This window comes from Hoplias malabaricus, chromosome 1 (assembly GCF_029633855.1).
Source record: "Hoplias malabaricus isolate fHopMal1 chromosome 1, fHopMal1.hap1, whole genome shotgun sequence".
Classification (NCBI taxonomy): domain Eukaryota; kingdom Metazoa; phylum Chordata; class Actinopteri; order Characiformes; family Erythrinidae; genus Hoplias; species Hoplias malabaricus.
In genome coordinates, this window is record NC_089800.1 from 15,722,719 (window position 1) to 15,732,607 (window position 9,889).

A 9,889-nucleotide genomic window follows, 5' to 3' on the forward strand; every position below is an offset into this window, starting at 1 on the left:
AACAGAACTTTGTACTATTGTAAATAGATATTTGTATGACTTTATTTCTTTAAAGAATCTTATATATTGCTTTATGCATTTGGTTGCATTTCCATCCCTTTATTTAATTGTCTATTTTGTTGAGTGTAAGACTAGATTGTATTATAACTGTTATAGCTTTAGCACTCCCACAAAAGATACCTGTGACTACAAGGAACAAGCTCCTTCCACGTTGAGTCATTTCTAGATTAGAGAGGAACAGAACTGGAAGCAGAAAAGAAAATCACACTGCCAAAATATGATGCCTTATTAAATTAAATCCAGTCAATATGTCTATCTCATAGTGCTCTTTTTGAAGTTGCTGAAAGGATGTTAACCTATTTCTAAATGTTTTCCTGCTTGTTTTAAATGATTTTCTACATTGTTGTGATTTAACGAGAGTTGTCACAGTTTCACTGGCACTGACTGAACTTTGATTAATTTCATATTTATCATTTTATATCAGACTGTGCTTCCTGGTGTATATTGTACTGCTGAATAAAGCCAAAGAGGTTTGCCATTGTTTCTTGCTAAAGAACCCATCATGTTTTTTTAAAGAAATTAATCAAATAATCAACTTTTATTCATATAGCGTTTTTCACAACAGAAAGTTGTCATGCCATTAATGAACTGAGGGCGACAGTGTTGGGAAAAACTCCCTCGGCGCATGTGGAAGAAACACTTGGAGGAACCAAAACTCATTAGGAACCCGTCCTCTTCGGGTCGACACCAGAGAGCAAACAGCAGCTGTAAAAGGAACTGGTAGAGATGATGAGTTACAGTAGTGTGAAGGTTAAATATCAGTGATGGGAGCAGGAGGTGGTCAGTGATTCTGTGGGAGATTAAAAACTGATGTAAAGTCCATTTGGATTAAAACAGATCCTTGCGTGACCATGCATGATGCTGTAGGTGAGACAAGGCCAAGGTCTTGATCAGGATGCACAGGGGCAGGGGCTGGATCAGGGCACCACCAGGGAGAGCAGCTGGAGCAGGGCGTATAGAAAAGCAAAGAGGAGGGGAAAAACTGGGAAAACTTTAAAATATATATTTAGAACATTACTGTCAGAATTTGGTGGTGATCAGCCACATAAACATTAGTTTCTGATCAGTTTCTGATGTTGGAGGCTTTGCTCTGACACTCTAAATCAGACCTCAATGACTGTATAGAGTGCCATTACTCATTAGAACACAGCTCCACTGTTCAAAAGCCTAATGTGTCCACAATTGGTGTGTCTTGAAGTTGAGAAGCTTAGTTTAAAAGAGTGTCTATAAACTTTTGTACATGTATTTTACCTCCATTGCGAATCTGTAGAAACCAACCGAACACGTCTTGGCTGATTGAGAGGTAAAATTGGATGTTTTGCCAGGCACTCTTTTGTTTATTTCTTCTTTAATCCATGTTTACAGTGGATAAAACTGAGTAATTTTGAAAGCTGAGTTTTCCGTTTGTGCTTGTCCTTGAGAGCCACAACTGAAACCTATCACGGAAAACAATGGCTTTAGTCGATTCTTGTCTAAACAAAGCATTTTTTACATGAACTCTACAGCCTCATACACCCACACAATGTGTAAATCGGGGCAAATATGATGTCTTCATATTTCCATCATCATATTGTAGTCACATTTTTATAAAGCAACATTAGCCAAATTGTTTATGCAATTTAAGAGTCATTTATGTTCTATATGTGATTATTTAGTTCATCAGTCCATCAGTGTCATGGTAGGGACATGTCTTAAGGACTGTGGTCATGCCCATATAAAGATATCTGAGTCTACGCCTATTTTCGCTATAGAAAAAATTTATTTAATTTTCAGGAGTCACTACTGTTCACCAAAACCTATATATTTTACCCTCTGCAGATTCTCCTTTTACTGTTACTGGATGCTGTGGCCTATGAAGTCATTAAATGGGTAAAATACACAAGTTTACAGAGGGGTCTCTTCATTGTCCATGCTAACGGCTCATAATGTGATGTGTGCTTAACTGGAGCAGCAGATATCTCTCTGTGGTGAATGTTGATGTACATAAAGCAGCAGCTCAGTTCTGATCTCAGTTCCGTTAAGAGTTTGTGTGTATAGATTAAAACCTTAATTAAACAGCAGTGATATTCTTACTGAAATCTTCCATTCCACCTTAAGAGCTGTAGCAGTGATGCTCTAGAGCCCAATTAGCCTCCTGAAGCACTGAAATATTCCCGCTCTCCACAGAAACTGATGTGAATGGGTGAATGGTCAGTGTCTAATCCAAGTGGTTATGGTGAGGGCTGTGATGAACAGCGGTCAGTAAAAAGATTTGTGGTATGGTTGACAGGGAGCGCTAAAGAGGGTATTATTGTCGCCACCTGGTGGGTTGGATAGGACGATAAAAGCCCCAGGATCACCAATAATTTTGACTTCCGCTTTCGATCAACCAAGGTGGTGTGTGTGGGCGTGCAGCGTCGTCGCGGCGGTGGAAGCTGAGTCGTATTTCTCTGGCTGAATCGGAAGCCAAGTGTCCGAGGTTTAAGCAGGTTTCTAGCCTTGCTTGACTACCCAGCGATCTATAGTGTAGATGGTGGTTTGAGGCCACGGATAACTGACTTCGCCGTTAAGGCTTTACACTTGATTGCAGTTGCCTGAACGTCATTGTTCCGGTGCTGGTTGATCGCACTTTGCAGCAGCTAGTAATTGACCGCGGTGGCCTGAATGTCACACTTCCTGTGCCAGTTGATTGTGCTTTGCAGCCTCTAGTGGGGCCAGGCCTGGTTGCCTGTAGGCCACTTTTCTTTTGTTTCTTTTTTTTTCCTCTCCCTTCTTTTTATATTACTTGCTTGCCTCTCATGCCAAATTTTTAGCAGTATTGTATTGATTTATTGAGCCATCTGTACTGTTGTCTTTTAATTTCCTTCTCTGAGTGGACCATAGGACCACTATTTTTACTCAGTGTTACTAGGGGTTGCACTTTATGCCCATTTAGTGTTTTAACACACTTGAATAAGTCTTAATTGTGATGGCCCTAGAGTAATTATTAGTGTTCCGCCCCAAGGCTTAAGTTTGAGTATTTTTGGTTTCTTTCTTCTTGTGAGTGGTTTATGTTTAGAGGTGTTTTCTTTGTTTTGTTTCCTTGGGGTAATTAACTGGAACTCCTTTATTACTCTGTGGGCATCTTACTATTAACCTTTTAGGCTTTGCCAGAGGTATTGGGCTGAATGGGAGTGTTCCTGGTGTTCACTATTGACTTCAAGACTCGTGTTAATGTGACTTGATTTTATGCTGTGTTGACTGAATAAAGTGCCCCTTTGTTAAGCAGCCTTAGTACTCATTTATTTGAGAAACCTGACAGGGATCCCCATACCCTTTAGACAATTGGGGTGGCGTAGTCGTGGTTACTGTATGTGGCGGTAAGCTCTTTTATTTTATAGAGGGTGCATAATAGTAGCCCCTGGAGCGTGCGGCCCCGCCACAGATTAACTGATCACGGTTGTTCTCTCAGCTTTAACAGAACGGTGTGCTAATGCCATTTTGTAAAACTGAGAAAAGTTTTTTAAGACAGGAAAGGCACCAGATTAAAACTTTACATCATGAATTATTTTTTACACTAAATTAACTATAAACTATGCCCGAAACAGGCATTTACGATCCAGTAAATCCATTCAGTAAAATTTCCACCCCGTTCATACCGTGCTCTCAGTAGCTTAGCTACCACCCGAGTCGAGCCGCACGCCCTCAGACGGAGAAGAAGTGTGTGAAAATCAAGGGGTAATATGATGCTATTAATGTTTTGATCTGTTGGACAGACTCAGCCATTCCTGGGAAAGCGGCCAGCTCCATACCAGGGCTAGCGGATCATCATAACATCTGGAAACAGGGAGGAATTCAGGGCCTGGAATTAGCATTACAGAAAAAAAGGATAAAAAGCTGTCCATCACAGGGAAAGAAGGTGACCGGGTCCAATCGGAGAGACTGAAGGAGCAGATGATCTACCTGCTCAGAGAGAAGACATTATACATGAATAATTCATCAAGGTCTGAGCAGGGCTTGGTGTTATTCCTCTTTTTAAGGTCGGCATTCTGATGAAACGGGCCGAGACTTAGACAACTGTTATACACCCTCACAAACAACACCTACATATAACGTCATATCCTTAGTTAAGTTTTTCATTTTCACATCATAATATATTAAACATATAGGATTAATATTAAACAAATTTTATCGCAGATATTTCCTATTAACTACGTTGTACAAAATGAGTTAATTAATTGTGATCATTCATTTAATGTCTGTAAATGTTTATCCAGTTCAGGGTCACGCTGGGTTCAGGGCCTACCCGGAGTCACTGGGTGCAAGGTGGGGACACACCCTGTAGGGGGCGCCACGCTAAGTGTAATCATCTTAACTATAATCAGTATCTCTGTTATGATTTACATTTTGAGGTTATTATTTATAATATATTATCATGTGATTATTATCATAAGATTATGTGGCTTATACACTGCAACAAATTCTGTCCTATTAAATAAATCATCTTTAATCTAAAAATATTAGAGGATTATTCACCTCATTTCTGGATATTTTTACTTCAAGAGATTTTATCTCTTCATTTGCAGAATGATTTGCACATTATTCCTATACGGTGTTATAAATGATACTCTCTCGGGATAAAACCACTTAAAACAAGGAAAGCAACATTTAAAAACAGATTGAAAAATATATATATATACTTTTATTCTCTGAATGAGAAACACTACATTTAGGTATTGATGGAGTTCAGATGATTTCACTTTTATTTGCAGACACCATCTATTTGCAGTGTGTCCAGGAGACTGAGCCTGGGTTTAGACCAGGATATGGCACTGCTTCAGATTTCTAATGAATACTTGGCTTCTCTCTCTCTCTCTCTCTCTCTCTCTCTCTCTCTCTCTCTCTCTCTCTCTCTCTCCTCCCCTTTCCCTATGCAGAAACCCACAACAAATCCATTTGTCCCTCCCTCAGCTCAAAAAACTGGGGTGTTTCGGTTCAGAGTGGACTCTGCTGTCCTCAGACTGCCCCTACAGCCCCCCCCCCTCTCTCTCTCTCTGTGTGTGTGTGTGTGTGGTGTGTGTGAGAGAGACTGTGTAATGCATTAGAATAAGTCCACTTTTCAATCCACTGTCCACGAGAGAAAGAACCTGAGACTATCTTTGATATATTTTAAACAACTTTTACAGAAGTGTCTGTTTTATTTCAGTTTTAAAAACTAGATGTAGATTCAAAAAGGTCACTGTCAATATTCACATCCTCATCTGGGAGGAAGGAGAAAAACATGGTCCTTGGGGAAATGGAGGGTAAAATATCTTGCATCTGGTCCACCACACACACACACACACACACACAGGGATCTGGTCTACTGCAAAAGCAGCAGCTGAGGAGAGTAAACACACGCTGAGTGGCTGGGCTCGAGACTGTGAGCTCAGGAGCAGTATGTGGAGATACTGCACACCACCGCCCTCCTCAAAGGAGCAGAATCACAGAGGAAAATCTCACTGCTCAAAGGCTTCTCACTGCTTCTTCTAAAATCCCCCAGGAGAAACAGCACGAGACAGAAACTGGACCTGAGATGCTTGTGTACAGATTAAAATGATAGTTAGGTCCAGCATCAAAACTGAGCTGGATCTGAGCACTGGCGAGAAACTGTGGAGCTTTCTTTAGTTCAGCTGCAGGAGACACTGCCGATATACTGAATAAAAATACAGAGATATTATGGTGGAAAACAGAGATACTTATTAATGTGGAATAATATAATAATATTAATATAATATTAATGTGGAACTAGAGGGATATTACAGAGAAACAACAAAGATATTAAGGAGAAACTACAGAGATATTGAGACACTACAGAGATGTTAAGGTGGATGAACAGAGATATTAAGGTGAAACTAGAAATATTGAGACACTACAGAGAAATTAAGGTGGATCTACAGAGATATTAAGGAGAAAACAGATATTGAGACACTACAGAGATCTTAAGGTGGATCTACAGAGATATTAAGGAGAAACTACAGAGATATTGAGACACTACAGAGAAGTCAAGGTGGATCTACAGAGATATTAAGGTGAAATTACAGCGATATTGAGACACTACAGAGATGTTAAGGTGGATCGACAGAGATATTAAGGTGAAAGTACAGAAATATTGAGACACTACAGACATGTTAATGTGGATCTACAGCGATATTAAGGAGAAAACAGAGATATTGAGACACTACCGAGAAGTTAAGGTTGATCTACAGAGATATTAAAGAGAAACTACAGAGATATTGAGACACTACAGAGATGTTAAGGTGGATCTACAGAAATATTAAAGAGAAACTATAGAGATATTGAGACACTACAGAGAAGGTAAGGTGGATCTACAGAGATATTAAGGAGAATTTATAGAGATATTGAGACACTACAGAGAAGTTAAGGTGGATCTACAAAGATATTAAGGTGAAACTATAGAGATATTGAGACACTACAGAGATGTTAAGGTGGATCTACAGAGATATTAAGGTGAAACTACAGAGATATTTAGGAGACAATATGGAGAAATTAATGTGGAACTACAAAGATATTAAGGAGACACTACAGAAATATTAATTAGGAATATGCAATAAATAGAGTAGACTTAATGCAGGGGTGAGTTGGTGCAGTGTGGAGTTGTGTTGTTACAGTGTGAGAGTGAAGACATCTGTTGGACAGAGAATCTGATCATGCACATGTTTGGACGTCCAGCCAGATGTTGGCGTGAGGATGTTATTACTGTTGCAGCTGTAAATGTGTGGGATGTTGGTGAACCACTGGTTAAACGAGTCCAGAGACACTTCCGAAAGAGCTGGGATGGTTTCAAACAGAAAAATAATCTGATTCTTGAGGACACACTCCACTCACGTGATGCTCTGTGTGTAACTGAGCAATAGCTTAACTCATACAGTCCAGCTCCCCATACCCTGCCCCCCTCTTTCTCTCTCTGTTCACCTCTCACTCTCACTCTTTGCTCACTCTTTTATCTCTTCTCTATTTCCTCTGTCTCTCTCACCCTCTGTCTCCTTGCTCACTCTACCCTTTCTGTCTTTCTTCTTTATTTCTTCTGTCTCTCTCTCACTTTGCTCACTCACTCACTCACAGTTAGAAATTGCACCACAGGTGTTGCTCTTTTTCACATATTCACTCAAGTTTAGGGAGTGTTGCACATTGTGTGAGTGAGTATATATTGAGTATATATGAGTATATGAGTGTTCAGGTGAGTGAGTGAGTGAATATCTAAATGTAATTATTAATCACAGGTGAAGAATATGAGTTTTGTTTTTCTCATTTTGTTAATTAACTCATAGTTTAATTATTCATTCATTGTCTGTAACCACTTACCCAGTTCAGGGTCACGGTGGGTCCAGAGCCTACCCAGAATCATGGCACATGGCAGGAACACACCCTGGAGGGGGCACCAGTCCTTCACAGGGCAACACACACTCACACCTTTTGAGTCGCCAATCCACCTACCAACGTGTGTTTTTGAAGCATGGGAAGAAACCAGAGCATCCAGAGGAAACCCACACAGACACAGGGAGAACACACCACACTCCTCGCAGACAGTCACCCGGAGGAAACCCATGCAGACACAGGGAGAACATACCACACTCCTCACAGACAGTCACCCGGAGGAAACCCACTCAGACACAGGGAGAACACACCACACTCCTCACAGACAGTCACCTGGAGGAAACCCGCGCAGACACAGGGAGAACACACCACACTCCAGACAGTCACCTGGAGCAGGACTCAAACCTACAACCTCCAGGACCCTGGAGCTGGGACTGCGACACACTACCTGCTGCTCCACCGTGTCGCTTTTAACCATTATATTAAAAGAAATTCTAATAAATTATATTTTTATATAGACACATTTATCTCTTTAGGATAAATCCATGTTTAGTTACCTTTGATAGTACAACTGTATCCTTTGTGTCAAATTCTCTCCTGGTTTTAGGGGCAAAACACACAAGGTTTGCACTGAGCACAAAGGCTTTCAAGCCAAAATCAATGTTCACACGGTAACACACCACCACAGTCGGCCTCATATCAGCTCTTTAACACACAGGTTTTGATACTGAATCAGTCTCTGGGCCTCGTGTCTTTCACACACACACACACACACACACACACACTGTGACTGTCACCTCCTAAACACATTCCCAGGCAGTATATCACACACTCCACACCAACAATATGCTCTCTGTGTCTATCGTGGAAGAAGTGGACGTCTAAATACTTTTGCTCAGTGAAGTCTCTGAGTCTTTTATGTCACTCTGCAAAACAATTTCAGCTCAGTTTTCCTGCCGCAGAAGCAAACTGGCCTTAAATTTGTGGAAATATGCTCATCCAATATTTTTGTAACAGTCTCTACATTTCAGGAAAGTCTTTGCACTAGGTGTTGGAATATTGTTTTGAGTATTTGATTGTAGTCAGTCAAAAATGGCATTAGTGTGGGGCAGATTGTAAAATCGTAGCGTGTAAGCTTTAGTGGCATCTAGTGGTGAAGTTACAGATTGCAGCCAATTTATTACTCTCCCTCGCCCCTCTCTCTGTCTTTCAAAGCTGCTGGTTCAGCATTAAAACGTGAAAGGCCCTCTTTTTTTATTTTATTTAATTTCTTGTCTTTTCCGGGCTCTGCAGAAAGATGGCTGTGCTATGAGCAGCTGGTGCCTAGTCTAGATATGAAGGGAAAAGATATCTAAGAAAATAAACTCAATAATACATAGTTAAACGTGATTACTGTATACAGTAATGAACATAAAGGCTTTTATACGATGCTCCATTTCTTTTAAAGTGGCAGTTCTCACTTGCTATAAGGGACGTATGCAGATGTTGTAAAGGTAGTAAAGTTAACTCAATCCAATAGAAGTTTTAAATGAGCAAAATAACTAAGTATATAGAATTAAGAATCTAGATTCGTTATCAAGATGGTATAAGGGTAGAACTGAATCTGGAGAAACACTGCCATCTGGTGCTGGAATTAAAATATTATTTTCCTCCTGCCCCAAGATTTCAGAATATGTGAAAGATAATTCACGGAAATATAAAAATATAAAAATATAAATATAAAAATAACGGAAAAAAATAATTAAAAATAAATAAATAAATAAAAATAATAAAAATGGAATGTAAAATAATATATATATTATCCAGTTCAGGGTCGCGGTGGGTCCAGAGCCTACCTGGAATCATTGGGCGCAAAGCGGGAATACACCCTGGAGGGGGCGCCAGTCCTTCACAGGGCAACACACACAGACACACACACCTACGGACACTTTTGAGTCCCCAATCCACCTACCAACGTGTGTTTTTTGGACTGTGGGAAGAAACCGGAGCACCTGGAGGAAACACACGCGGACACGGGGAGAACACACCAACTCCTCACAGACAGTCACCCGGAGCGGGAATCGAACCCACAACCTCCAGGCCCCTGGAGCTGTGTACCCCTATATATATATATATATATATATAAAATTAAAACTTTTGTTACAATTTTAATGACTATATTTAAGAACCTAGAACATGTGAATATAATTTATTTTAGTAAAATAACATAATTTAAATTGGAACAAAAGTTTTAATAAAACAATAATAAACAAATAATTCTAGTTATTATATTTATTCATATTGTTAAATATTTTTAGATATTAGCTTCCAAACCCTGCATGATTTAAAAAGTGTTCAATGAATAACGTTTTATTATTGTTTTTATTCACTTATATACTGCACTGTTTGAGTGTAGGCGGCATTGTTGTAAGCCGTAGTGCACTATATAGGGAGCAGAGAGCCATTATATGTGCAGTAATTATTTGGTAACGGTCCAATCACGGTCCAGTATTCT

The 9,889-nt window shown here is 39.8% G+C and overlaps 1 long non-coding RNA gene across 1 annotated transcript; it reads right to left on the bottom strand.

Moving 5' to 3' along the window:
- Nucleotides 1-707: 707 nt before the first annotated feature.
- On the bottom strand, nt 708-2,386 carry LOC136710789 (uncharacterized). Its single transcript, XR_010804662.1, has 3 exons — nt 2,134-2,386; nt 1,312-1,496; nt 708-1,001 (listed from the first exon to the last, which is right to left on the bottom strand). It is a non-coding gene; the product is annotated as an uncharacterized lncRNA (long non-coding RNA).
- Nucleotides 2,387-9,889: the final 7,503 nt, after the last annotated feature.